The 13,524-nt window shown below is 41.8% G+C and overlaps 1 long non-coding RNA gene across 1 annotated transcript in view; it reads left to right on the top strand.

Moving 5' to 3' along the window:
* Positions 1 to 13,524, top strand: part of LOC147258859 (uncharacterized) — an 86,971-nt gene that overhangs the window by 17,975 nt on the left and 55,472 nt on the right. Inside the window, exon 2 of the long non-coding RNA XR_015117081.1 lies at positions 5,060 to 5,146. This is a non-coding gene — a long non-coding RNA (uncharacterized LOC147258859). The remainder of the gene's footprint in view (positions 1 to 5,059; positions 5,147 to 13,524) is intronic.

Here is a 13,524-nt window from a genome sequence, read left to right as displayed (position 1 = left end):
TCACCCTCAGTGTTAATTAAAGTGATAGACCTCCCAAAAAGCCATTTATTTCAACAGCTTGGGGTGTTTTTTTTTTTCAAACTGAACCATTTACAGCCAAAAGTAAACGTGAGGAGCTGAAATATTTATGCTGCGTTCAGATGTATTCAGGGCTTCAGTTCAGCACAGCATCGTGTAGTGTGTTCCCAGTCCACAGAGGCGTAACCGAAGAACCAGCATTTGTAGATTGATAAAGGACTTAAGTCATTTTATGCACTTTGTTTCGGAGCTTATGTGACATTATTTCGGCATGTCGAAGCTCCAGCTGTATACGGACACAAATCAGCCCATGGCGTGCTGAAAGACACAAAGTTGCGCAACATTTCTACACAGTTGGATTTTTGTCAACTTCATCTCCGGGGACATTTGTTCCCAGAAAGCTGCGATACTCAGCATAGTGACACAACATCTGTTCCTCATATTGATCCAATCCATCTCCATCCAGGCAAGTAGAAGCTTATTTGGACATAAACACAGGCACCTTTTCTAGATAGTGTGATATGCGCCATGATCACGGCTGGGGGGATAATAACACAAAAGGTTTGCCAACAAAAAAAAAAATAGCTGCTTATTTTCAGAATCAGCCTCATTAACATGAATGATAATGCAGCAGGTTTACTAAATAAGCCCTGATCATTAGAAGTCTCTACATTTTGGTGTAAAAACAAAACAAAAAGCACAAGCCAAACCTGCCTCAGTCAGGCTGAGGCGGCGTTTGGGCTGAGCGGTACTGACGGTACAGCAATATGTGGTGATACTTTATCAACACTCCGTTTCCTAAGTATCGATATCGTGGTAAAATCACAACTCGTCGATTTTGTTGCAGTTCTATTCAGTGTATTGCTGTTCAGTGGAGAACTTCTATGCACTTGAATTCTCAAAATAATATTATGGCAGCTACATTTACTGTGTTTGTTAACAGTGCACAAATACATGTTCTTAAAATAACCAATGTAGAGACATACAGTAAATATGACTACTCAGACGGTACACAACAAGTTGTATTTTTATCAGAGTATCGTACTGTATCGCAATATCAGGGTCAGATCATATCGTGATCGTGTCATGGGGTTCCTGCCAGTGTTTTCAATGCGGACTTCCTATGTAGTTCCATGTGCGTCTGCGCATCCTGGTCGTTGTTGGGTTCATCTCATCGTGCTGCTCTGGATGTGCCTCTGCAAACCCTTTGATCCATTTATGGTGCTAATTTCTCTCCCAAAAGATAATTGGCAGAAAATACATCCATGAAGTAGCATATGTGCAAATTTTTTTTTATTTTTTTTTTAGAAATGTGGACTCCACATGCACCTAACAATGTCCAGATGTTCATAAAAATGTATGCATATGCATAAAGGAGTATTACATGGGATATGTGATGAAATCCTGTTAGATGAATGGAGATAAATCTTAATAAATGATCAAGAGCAATAGAATATTCATGTCGGTGACAGTTGGGCTGGACCTTATGAAAACTAATGATGACTTTAAAGGGACTTCAATGTCTTGGCTTTCTTGCTCCCTTTTCCTGTTATTCAACTTTGACGGTGCTTTGATGTATTCAAAGTGCAATTGGGAGCAGAGTTGAATGAAGCGGCTGGGCATCACTGTGTGACTGACTTCTCTTTTCATTTGCAAACACTAGTAGCTAAGCAGAGTCTCAGCGATGGATAAAGTATCTGATTTGTGCCCTTGAACGTTGTCAGGCTTCAAACATAATGACTTTATCGGGAGGGTTGTGATTTTTATCCTCATATGACAAAACGGAAACATTTTCGATCACAAGCAGTCAAACTACCCAGTCATGAAGCTTTATTTTTCTTGAATAGCGGCAGTGTTTTGTTCCTCTGACAGTGGATGAGGCCTGTTGCTGAAGGAGTTCCTGAAAAAACGTCCGGTTTTTGAAATGCCTCCATTCAGGCCAAACGAAAAGATCTTTTCCCAAGCTCAGTGTTCTCACACTGGTGCTTGCATCTCAAATAAACCTCCTATGGATTCCTAACTTCAGAGAATGGCAGCGGGGGGGAGGGGAGGCTGGGTAGATGGAGCAAAAAGGGAAGGGGGGGTTGGGATGGGGGTGAGTGTGCCAAAAAGAGCGTTTTATAGAGATGCTGATTTCTTTTTCATTGGCCCTCTGTAAGAACAGAAACCCAGAGGAATGCACATTGAAAGCTACGATTCTCATTCAGAGGCTATAATGCAGCCATAGTATATGAGCTGAAAAAGAGTTTCCCTGGTGGGAAAATAGTGACCCCCCGAACCCAGTGAAAAGATAGCTGCTGTTTGGGGGGCTCTTGCTGCAGAGGTACTCAGAGGAGAGAGCACTGCTGCTGCTGCTGCTGCTGCTGCTTCTCACCTGCACAGACAGACAGTGAAAGCCCTCTTTAGGTGTTTACATCAAGCCCTGCTCTACTTTCCCAGTGGAGCAAAGGAATAACAACAAATCCTGCCTGAAAGTGCGGAAATGTGGTGTGAGATCTAGATCTTTATCGAGCCCTTCACAAGAAGGATGATTGAAGTTTCGTTCTTTGTTCCCTCTTGTTTTTTTTAAAATGATAGTTTCCCTCTTATCCGTATTTTTTTGGTCTGCGGTAGATTACGATAAAGATGCTTTAAGCATGAAGATTGTCACGGTAAAGAGCTGTCACACCTGATAAACATCAGAAAAACACCAGACTAATCCAAGAAGTTTGATGGAGTACACAGGCTGAGCAAACACAAGCAGAACAGAAAGAGTTTTAAACGTGTTGAGAGTTTCTAATAACATCTGGATTAACTGGCAGGTTGATGTTTGCAAATTTGGTTGAACCTAAAGAATTTCAGCAAATATTTTAAATACTAACTCCAGTATTTCGTACAGCTAGGATGCTGATGCTGTCAAACTTAGAAAACCAAGCTGATACATACCCAAGAGCCAGTTGCTGTTCATTTCCATCCTGGCAGGGCTCCTTGGGGTGCATTTTCTTATATTCCCTGACTGGAATCCAACATTATACACGACTCGTGCCCCATTTGGCAAAATGTGAGATTATCCAACGTTCCAGCTGACAAGGCTGTTAAACAGATGTTGAACTGGCGACAGATATTCTCCAAGGATTGAAGCCAAGAATACTAACTGGATTTACAGACTGCACTGATGGACACATGACATGAAGGGTTTCATCTGTGCGTGTGTGCGTGCGCGCGTGTGTGTATTGGTGTGTGACAGTGAGAGAGAAAATAGAAAAATTTCATGTTTAACATATGAACAAAGCGCTTAAACAACAAAGCCGTGAATCCAAACGCATTCATTGGAATAGCTGCAGCCAGTGACAGCTCGCTGGCTTTTGGCTTCTCAGTTTCCTGGGTGATATCAGTATTTGCTGTGAGTTTTTGCAAATATAAAACCTCTGAAGAAGCAGCCCTCGTTGGATCATCATCCGTTTCTCTTGCTGAGACCATGTGGTACATTTATGCTTCCAACCTTGTAAATAACTAAATGTCTTTAACATAGACGTACGCATGTTTCGTAATAAAACTGCATCAATTTACATATCTTCATCTTGGAAAAATCAACAGTGACATTTAAGGTTAGGAGTCTCTGCTGCATTATTGCATACTGGACACATTTGCCGTTAATATTTGGTTGAAGGGGAGATACTGCCATAAAAAAAGACAAGCAAGTGTGTTAATAACTGCATAAAACAAAGTCCAAGGATCTGGAGATGTTTGTGTTGGATATTCACATGAAATATGGCTAAGGTTTCAGATAATGAGGTCAGCTTATAAGTAAAAAGCTGAATCCTCTGAAGGTTTGCATCATTTTCTCTTCTTTTTTGATGAGCTTACGTAAGCTTGATGTCTTAATACGGTCATCTGCTCCGGAGAGAGCACACCCACATTGACGCTGTCCCTCCAGCTACTCTCTAAAACTAGACAATTTTTTTTTCCCCACTGATGAAAGCATAACTGCTAACTAGCTTTAGCTTGGCTCCTGTGACTTGCATTACAGCAGATCTTTGAGTCCCGGCGGGGGCAGAGATTCCTGCAGGTCACGGTGCAGTCAAACTGGTGGCGTCCTAATTTGCCGGACAAGTTGTTGAAGATCATCACGGATGTCTAACTGTTAGCTTGTGTGGCAGGTGGCTTTGTGAGATCACAACGTCACAAGCTCACGATAAAAATCACCTCATTAGGCTTCATCTTGGATGTTTGAGTCCAGTCGGCTTCATCTGAGAATCTACGAGCAGGGAAATGATTGTTCAATCAAAACAAAAATAGTCAGAGGTTAGCTTAGATGCTAGATAGCAGAAGAACTGAAGTAGATTTCACCTTTGAAAGAAGATTCTCAGTGAATACCTGAAAATATACACAATGAATATGCAAATATTAACAAGTTTGCAGAAAATAGAACGTGGTTTACACCTGATTTTTTTTTTCTCGAGGATGATTATGATTGACTTGGAACACAAACAAGCCAGAGAATTTTTTTCTGCTGTTCCAGAAAGGTGAGGTTGAGCAACATGTCTGGCGATGCAACACAGCCTGCCAAGTATCTTTGAAAGAGTCTGGCTTTTCCAAGACAGTTTCTATGGGTGACTTCTCAGAGAGTTCTCTGACACAAACCATCTAACGTGTCAGGTTAGTCTATTTGATATTTTAAAAAAAAGGTTCAAAAACAGCTACTTTATCCCCTTTTAGAACATTTGTTGGTGCCCCTTAGCAGGCTTCCAGACTTTGGCCAATCAGAACAAAGCAAGATTTTAGGGGAGGGGGTGTTGAAAAGACAGCAGCTAAAACAATTTATTTCAGACAGAGGATATATAATCAAGGTGTACTGAAAGGCAAATGACTCAGAACTACTTTACAAAAATTCCCAGAATAAAGACATTAAGCTTTAAAAATTAGGCATAACAGGTGTGTACAAGGTGGATTGAGTAGAATGTTGATCAACTCCAAGTAACTGCACACTTTTAATGTGCTTATTTGATCCGAAACACTATGAAATGACACATTCTTCGCCTGTTTTGGGTTGCTGCTGTAGAGAGACGTCCCAGAGATGTGTTCAGACCTGATCCAACTCCACACAGACACGACGAGTGAACTTCCACCTGTGCACGCCATTCTTGAGGTAAGTCGCAGTTTGTTTGTTTTTTAATATCAAGTGATTCACCAGCTGCAGCTATGGTTACTTTGCATTAACGCTAATGTAGCTGCAGCTTTTACAGCACCCTGAGTTCAAAGTTACAGCTTGGCTTGAGAAATAATTTGGTGTTTAACAGTGGAACAATACTTTTGTGGTCTGAAACCATTTAAGCTAGAAGACTTGCACAACCATTAGCTAACAATTTGGCATTTAGTTGTAGTAAATATGCATGTGACAAAGACATTTCACAAGAGAGTTGACTGTTTACTTCTTGTGTACCTATGATTTTCATTCTAAAATCGACAAGAGAATCAGTTTTGGATAAATTTAAAGATCAAACACATTTTGAATAGCTTCATACATCTTGTTGCAGCAGCAGTTTTACAGGTTGCAGGTGGTATTTTTTATATGGATCGTCTTGCACTATAAACTTCTTACAGATGCAAGGCCTCATCCTTCCCGTTTTTCTGGTATCTTCTACACAGATTATTTTACAGCACATCACGACGTGGTTGTAACTGTAATCCCGCAACACTGCAACATTTCAGGTCGTAACCACATGACAATAACAGCAATAGATGAGAAAACTGGTGGGATTTATATGCAGCCAAACACTGTTCACTGACAGGTTTATAGGTTACTTACTAAAGCCTGAGTAAAAATAATGGTATTGCCAATTAGACAGTAAAAACATTCAACAAAACATTCAAACAGGACTTTATAACAGCACACTATATTCCTGCTCAGATAGAAAAGCTGTGGACAAGCAACTAATCAATTCAGCGGCGACCATAGAGAATTAGAGTATTTAGAGTCCCAGAGTGATGTGCCAGAGAGCTGCTAATGATTTCAGTGCACATGGCAGCGCTTGGCAACTGCCTCCCGAAAACAGAGAGCAGAAAATAAGCCCTCAGGGCAGTCTCAGACCTCTAATTGGGCTCTCACCAGTGATGGCCTTGGCAAATACTGAGCACTGGTCAGATACAAATAGACAGAAAGTTTATTATTCTTAGAGAAAGAGGAGAATGAAAGGTGGCCTTCACTTGGAGGTATCTCAAGGATTTGTGCCAAACTGGGAAGATACATCCGTTCCCAGCAGAGACGCATGGCCGACATTCAAACTGACAACAGTCTTCTTTGTGGAGACGGTCCAGTGCTGTTGGAGTTACTCATCGCTCATACACTCTTATCTTTTTTAAGAAACTTTGATCAAGATGAAAATGGAATCAAGATGTCCTTCAAAGGAATGATGCGAACATCTTTTTTTTTTTCTTTTGTTTTTTTAGCAGCTAAGATTGATGTCACTAGTAAACATAGTATACAGGTCGACTACCTTGAATTACACATAAAAAGAATTTTTTTTACGTGCTAATGCTGTATTTAATGGTTAATGTAACTAGTTGAATGTGATGAATAAGACATTACAGTTAAGAAGTAGTATATAATATGCATTTTCTAAGTATTGATATATAATCAGAAAATGCTATTTGACCATGAAATGTGTACTGAAGTGACCAGCATTCCCACAAAACATATGATTATTATATTTCAGAAATACAACTTTTGTCGCTGGATCTCCTTCATCCTCGGTCTTTGTGCTTGCTAGCAGGATGGCTAGTGTTAGCATGAACCCCCCTTTTGTTTTTCCTCAGGTTATTTGTGTTTCTTCCTCCCTGTAGAGTGTAGACGGTCCCATTGTCCTTTCTATGCTTCTAACCATTATGTTTTTGTCCTGATGCAACAATGTGAGTACGCCCCCTTAGAAGATGTGGTGTGTGGATTCATTCTTAAACAGCAAAAAGAAACCAAAACAAAGCAAAAGGCGAATGCACGCACATCCAAACCAGTGAGGGCAGGTGTGGTAACATGCTTTAACATATATTGAGAACACATGGGGTTTTACTGTAATGTCCTTTATCTTTTGATTTCTTTATCAGCAATTATAAGCAGTTAGGTGTTAAAATGCAGTTGCTAACAGCTAGTCTTATGCTGTCTGAGGGACGAACACAAAGCTATGATTTCATTTTTCTCATTTTCTCATCTTAACGCTCCCTAAAAGTTTTGTTGTTTTTGTTTTGAAGAGAATTCCGAGCTATTCAGAGTTTTTAGCAGTGCTACACACTTGCAAGCTCAAATGACAGAGTCCTGAAACAGACATCCAGAGCTCGGAGGTGGAACGAAAGAGGCGGCGTTCACTTTATTTTACCGTCATGCCTGTATCTTTCTGGTTGTTGAAGGTAATTCAGTGAAGTGCAGAAGCACACTGACTGACCAGACAAGCTGGAGGAAACAAAAAGCTGAACATCCCAGTAGGTGTCGGAGCGTATCCAGGCTGTTCTTTTGGCTTTTATTCTGACGTTTGCTCTGCAGTGTCAGGTGGTCAGCCCTCACAGCTGTAGGTCATTCCCATTCTAAACGTATTTGAGAGAAAACACCAGTGAGACAGAGCACAACAAATGGTCTGACACGTTTACCTGTCAGCAGGTATGAGGGAGAGCCGGGAGTCCCACTGGGCTGCCTGCAACTGAGCGCGCTCAGACCTCCCAGATTTGTTTGTAGTGGTCAGGTCTCTTGTAGATGTGTTTGCGCTGTTTTAGTAAAGTGACACATATGAGACGTTGACAGGTGATGAAAGGAATTTTAAAGCAATTCACAACAAAACCTAACCATTAATAAGACTATAAAGTTAAATTAACTGTGTTATCCATGTTGTACCATCTTCACCAGGCATGTCTCTATTTGTGTTTTTTACTTTGGAAAAAGGTGAGGTCACATATTTCACATATTTCTGACGGCAGTTTTGGTGTTTGTGTTGGCATGGATATGCTTGTCAGTCGACCGTAATCACGCCTACACCATCCTGATGACGCAGATTAACTGACTTTTGAATGTTAAATTCATAATTCCTATTCTGTTGTCCTCAACTTTGATTTATTTACATACGTAAGATTTGAAACCAGTTCTCACGTCTTTAGTTGAAACATTCGTAATGTTCACTCCTCATGGTTTTGTGTTCAACATCAGAGAACTCTAATTCATGAAAAGCAAGTGATTTTAGATTAAGACATCAGATAAATGTCCTCAGATTAGGAATATGATTCCTAACTGCAGCTAAACAATGCTGAGGACAACTGCTAATCTCTGCATTCAGAGGTACTTTGTCGATATGATACACACCAACATCACCTGACAGCATATGAAAGATATTATAGTAGTAATATTTGGGACCACTGATGAGTGTCTGATGGAAGGAAACAGAAAATACTGGAACATTCTCCACTCATCCTCACCTTCTCCCACAAACGCAGCACACAGACATAAATACTGATCAGACATGTGATACAGGACACACAGCTGTAAGAGATCACACAACACCTGTTGCTTTCACTGTGAACGTTATTGACAACAAGATCAAGACTTCATCATGCAAACATGTGGTGCGAGGGGCCGGATCAACTGGCTGAGTGAGATTACACAGACGCAAGTATCTCATCAAACCAGACATCGACGGGTTCAAATCAGCTCTGACATACCTGACATTACTGTTAATCCTGACACGCTTTCAGGTTAGTCTCACAGGTGGATGGATGAAAGAGCGCTAGATGAGTTGGTGGCGGTCCCAAGGCGCAGGCCTCAGGTGCGAACAGGTGTTTGGGTTCACTGCCATGCTGGAATGGGAGCTGTTCCAGGTGCACAGCTGCAGGGTGTGGTTCTCACTTATATCCACCCAGCCTCCCGGCCTCTGGTGAAACTCAGAGAAAGAGACATCTCGCCTTGCCGTAACTTTTAACCGTAAACAGGGAGGACGGATGGCGGTAGAGCTGAAGGAAATCAAGAAAAAGAAAGAAGAAGAAAGAGGAAAGATTTTTGAAAACTGTGGGCGCTTCTTATGTGTTGGTACATGTAGGCGGGAGTGATCTGTGTGTATTTAAGAAATGGTAGGGCCATAAGCAAACAGCACGACAAAGAATGACGTTGGAAAGGTTGCATGTCTGCAGTCTTAATGCCTGGTAGTCTGGTCTCCTGGGAAACTGTTGTTTTTATCAATCCATGATTAAACAACTTTGCTAGTTTGCACTCCTCCCATAACTCATCCTGGTGACTTTCCATTGAAAGAACATGTCTGTATTGAACTCCTCTGAGCCCTGGACGGCATCAACCTCAGCCTCAGGACAGATTAGGTTGAAGACAAGCTCTCTGTCTGCAGGGTACATGATCTCTAAGTCTTCTCTATCAAAGGTCAGAGCAGCCGAGTGTAGAGGAGCACTGGGGCGTTGGGTGGCTGCTAACTTTGAAAGAAGAAATGGGTCAGCGGGTGTTATGGATGGGCTGGTCGTGCTACAAATACAAGCCCACACATGCTGTCAGGGGACGGATGTATATGTGGACAGTGATGCAGGGAAGTCATCCCGGATTGTGTGTATGGATTTAGAGCTTGCCATTCTGAAGCTATAATCCTTTTCTTTTTCTTGTACAATGCGCTTCTACCAGTCCCATTGACTGCTAGACGGTGCACCAGACAAGCAGTCTGACCTTTTCCTGTCCTTGGAACAGTTGATGCTGTGTAATGTATTCAGCAGTTGATTCCTTTTTCTTACATTCTATGAATTTTAACAACTTTCTCTCTGCAGCAGCACAGGCTTTCACTCTGTGTTTCTGCACTGTTGGATATTATTCCCCCTATCACCTTTCAGAACTCCAATCACCACATGTCCTGTGGAGAAACAAAGCTGTGAGACAACAGTCAAAAGATGAAAACAACTCAGGGAATGTCAATTTCCTCCAATGGGTTCATATGACAGTTTTTTTTTTTTTTTTTCCCCTGCAGGGCAAGATTAGCTAGATGTCAAATGTGAGACCTAGTGAGGACAACCTGTAGTTGAGGTGTCTGCATTCACTACATCTTTTTAACAATCCGTGTCACTCTACAATCCTCTAAATCCTGCGTCTGTCAGTCGTTGCTGCCATTGATATTCCTGAATCAGCCAACAATAAGTCAGGGAATGCCAGCAGTGGCCATCAGAATCCATTAGTTGTCTGTTACAAATTAGCAGTGACTCCAAGGTTGATTAAGAGAAATCACCAAGAAGCAGCAGCAGCAGCAGCAGACCATTATGCTAATAAAGTCTCATTTGGAGAGGCAGAGCAGGGTGGGGTGTGTGTGTGTGGGGGGGGGGGTTATAAGTATTTGGACGACTTTGCTTTGCAGTCATGCAGGCTGGCCGTAAACGGTTTCCTCTTGGAGAGCATATCATTGCAGGACTTGTGATGACGATGATGATGAGGACAATGATGGTGGTTGTGGCAGAATTTTAATCATGTTTATCATGATTTCTTCACATACCAACTTTTGGTCCTTGCTTCTCATAAGCATATATATATTTTACCCCATGGCACTAACCAGGGAAAGTGAAGATAAGACACGGTTTAGTCGTAATTGATGCTCTGATCTAATTAGAAACCCTTGGGGGGGACGAGCTCGGCCCCAAAACAAACTCATAATCACCAAACGCCAATTGCTTTATTAGCAGAGCGTTTCAGCGCAAAGACAACTGTCAGTGACAGGCCGTCACTGATCATTCATTATAAAGAGAATGCAAAGATCAATTGAGCCTCACAGCATCAAAGTAAATCAGTAAATCAAGCCTTCTGTCTATCCTAGTGCAACTATAACTTAAAATATAGTGCAAAACAATGATATTTCATCAAAAACTTAATGTCTTGACTTAATGAGTACACGTTAGTTTAAAAAAAAGATTATTCTTATATTTATTGACAATTAAAAAAAAAAAAGTTTTATCAAAGATGTTTTCTGAAGTCTACAGGATATGAAGACCAGGCAGGACGTCTCTGCAGCACCATAATTGCTAACATAATGTGATGTTTTGACACACAATTAGCAAGTTCACTTGTTCATTAGTTAGTTCACTTTCCTGCGATTTCAAAATTGCAGTCAGCTGTATTGGGATTTTGATTCAGTTGTGATTAAATGTGCCGCCCAACTCATGGGTTGGGGGTCACAACAGTGTCACCCTCAGTCCTCTGCCTTGATTATTGAGTCTTAGCTGAGGACCAGGAACAGATGGAGCTAGAAGGTCTGAAATATTCTTGGGACTGAATCCAGAAATGGCCTTCAAAGTTATCGACCCAATCTTAAAGTCATTTTCAGAAGAGAAGCTGAAATTGGAGTGATGGGCTCTTTTTTATTTTTATTTTTCATTAATCAGTCATTCACCTGCATCTCTGATTTATTAGAAGAAAACACAATTACTGATGTCAACTACAGGCTAATAATCGTACTGTACTCAAGTAAATGTAAATGTTGTTTAATTGTCTTCCTGCATGATCATGTTACTGCTGAGTTTTCCATCTCTCCATCCAAAAGCACAATATTCTGTTATTATTGTAAATAATGTTGGGTGATAGTAGCAGCTCTAATCCCCCACTTCCTTTGTTTGATGAAAAATAGCCCGGAGCTTTCCAGGGGTTCATCCAGTCATACAGTCAGGCAGCACATCCACCATCCAGCCCCTGAGCACCTGTTGAAGGCCACCTCCTCTTCCTCCTCCTCTTCAGCATCTAATAAACAGCTCAAGCTCTTGATCCTCTTGCATGGCATCGGGGCAACTTTTCATCCTTCACATCTGTGATTCCCCGAGCATTTCCAAAAATCCCCTTGGCAGTTCAGTGATCCCTCTCAGCTGTTAGCGTGCCCTCAGGCCGGGGCAGCCTGGCTATGTGCTCCAGCTGCAGGCTTTGCTATATGGTCGTGGGGCCCCACTGAAGGGCACTATTGTCCATTCATGGGGTTCACTGTGTGAGAGGTCAGATGAGGGAGAGTCTGGCAGGAAATGAAGGTGGAGTTGGGCGATAGTGTAGAGTTGTGAGCCTAAATAAATACGGTGACTTACTATTTTATACTGTAAGAATATACGGAGGAGAAAGCAGTGACGATTGATGATATAAAAGTGAAAATAACAGTTAAAAATTCTCTTCAGTCAGCTCGGCTGCATGCTGCGAGATGTTAAGACGCATGATGTGAGTGGGAGCGCCTCACAGATGTGCAGATAAATCTTCATTTCTCACCCTGTTAAACAATTCCATTGACTTCATAGGCAGCGCTGCTCCCAGGCAAAGGCACCCTTCAGGACTCAGTGAAGCTGCAGAACAAATTGGAGAACAAACAGTCACACCAGGTCATTCACATGATCCCTTACCTCAACCCAAGGACCTCTAAAACACGCTGAACACACACAAACGTTAAAACAGACGCGATACTCCTACTGATGCTCGCTAAAGTGGCATTTCTCACATAAATATTTTACAAGCGGCACTCCGAGTCCATCAGACAGCAGTAGCGAACACCATTTTACGGGGGATAAGGAGTTGTCGAATTGAGTTGTTAAGAGTTGACGAATATCGAATAGAGGACATATAGATAGAGGACGCTCTCAAAATGTTAAAATAAAAGACTTTCAGGGCAAAAGTTAAAGCAGGTGAGGTGAAACCCTTCAGCAGTGCAGGGTTTAAATGTTAAATTATCTCTCTGTGTAATCGATGCGGTGCTGCCAAACAAGTCTAGAAAAATATAAAACTTCCTTGAGGTAACATGAAGATCATATTAGACGTTTTTTCACAGCAGAAAGGAAATGCCTGCATCTCGACTCATAATACAGCTAATTACTTCAGTACAAGCAGCTCCTTTTCAGCGTCAAACAAAAGCTGGAGTTAAAAAAAGGGGTGGATTCCCTCCTTTGGGGGAAAAAAAACACTGAGCAGGCTTGAGGGAGTTTTTTCAAAGGCCTTACAAAGCTTAACGAGAGGCGAGCATAAGAGAGAGGAAAGAAGCAATTGCTTTCACACAATGCACCATTGCTGCATCTATTTTCTTGTGGTACCAAACAAGGTCACATATTTTCAGCCAAAGATAATGAGGGAATCATGGACTGCATAGATGGGAGGTCCTGCTTTGTCATCAGCTGCAGTATTTCTTTGTTTTCTGCCAAACAGAGAGAGGGGGAAAGATTCAGATAATAACATTCAACAGCAATGATTCAGATTGGTAGTGGTGTGTGTGTGTGTGTGTGTGTGTGTGTGTGCGTGTGTGTGTGTGTGTGTGCGCGTGGGGGGAGGGGGGTATGCACAAGGGCAGCTCAGACACTGGGTGTTGAAGGATTACGGGCCAAAAGGGTGTCTGAATGGCAGACCAACTGACCTTTCTCTTCACCGCAGCAGCAACTGGTAATCAGGCGCAATTATAAAGGCCTCTTGGACACAAATCACCTAATCCTGTTGTGAGACTGGGAGCCAAATGTAATTATGGCACACTGGTACGCTCACCCGGCGTCTAGCGGAACAAAGCC

The sequence above is a fragment of the Aulostomus chinensis genome, chromosome 7, assembly GCF_037954235.1.
Source record: "Aulostomus chinensis isolate RoL2024-O1b breed Wild chromosome 7, RoL_Achi_v1.0, whole genome shotgun sequence".
Classification (NCBI taxonomy): domain Eukaryota; kingdom Metazoa; phylum Chordata; class Actinopteri; order Syngnathiformes; family Aulostomidae; genus Aulostomus; species Aulostomus chinensis.
The sequence above is the reverse complement of the archived record's forward strand: the minus strand, read 5'-3'. Positions and strand labels throughout refer to the sequence as shown.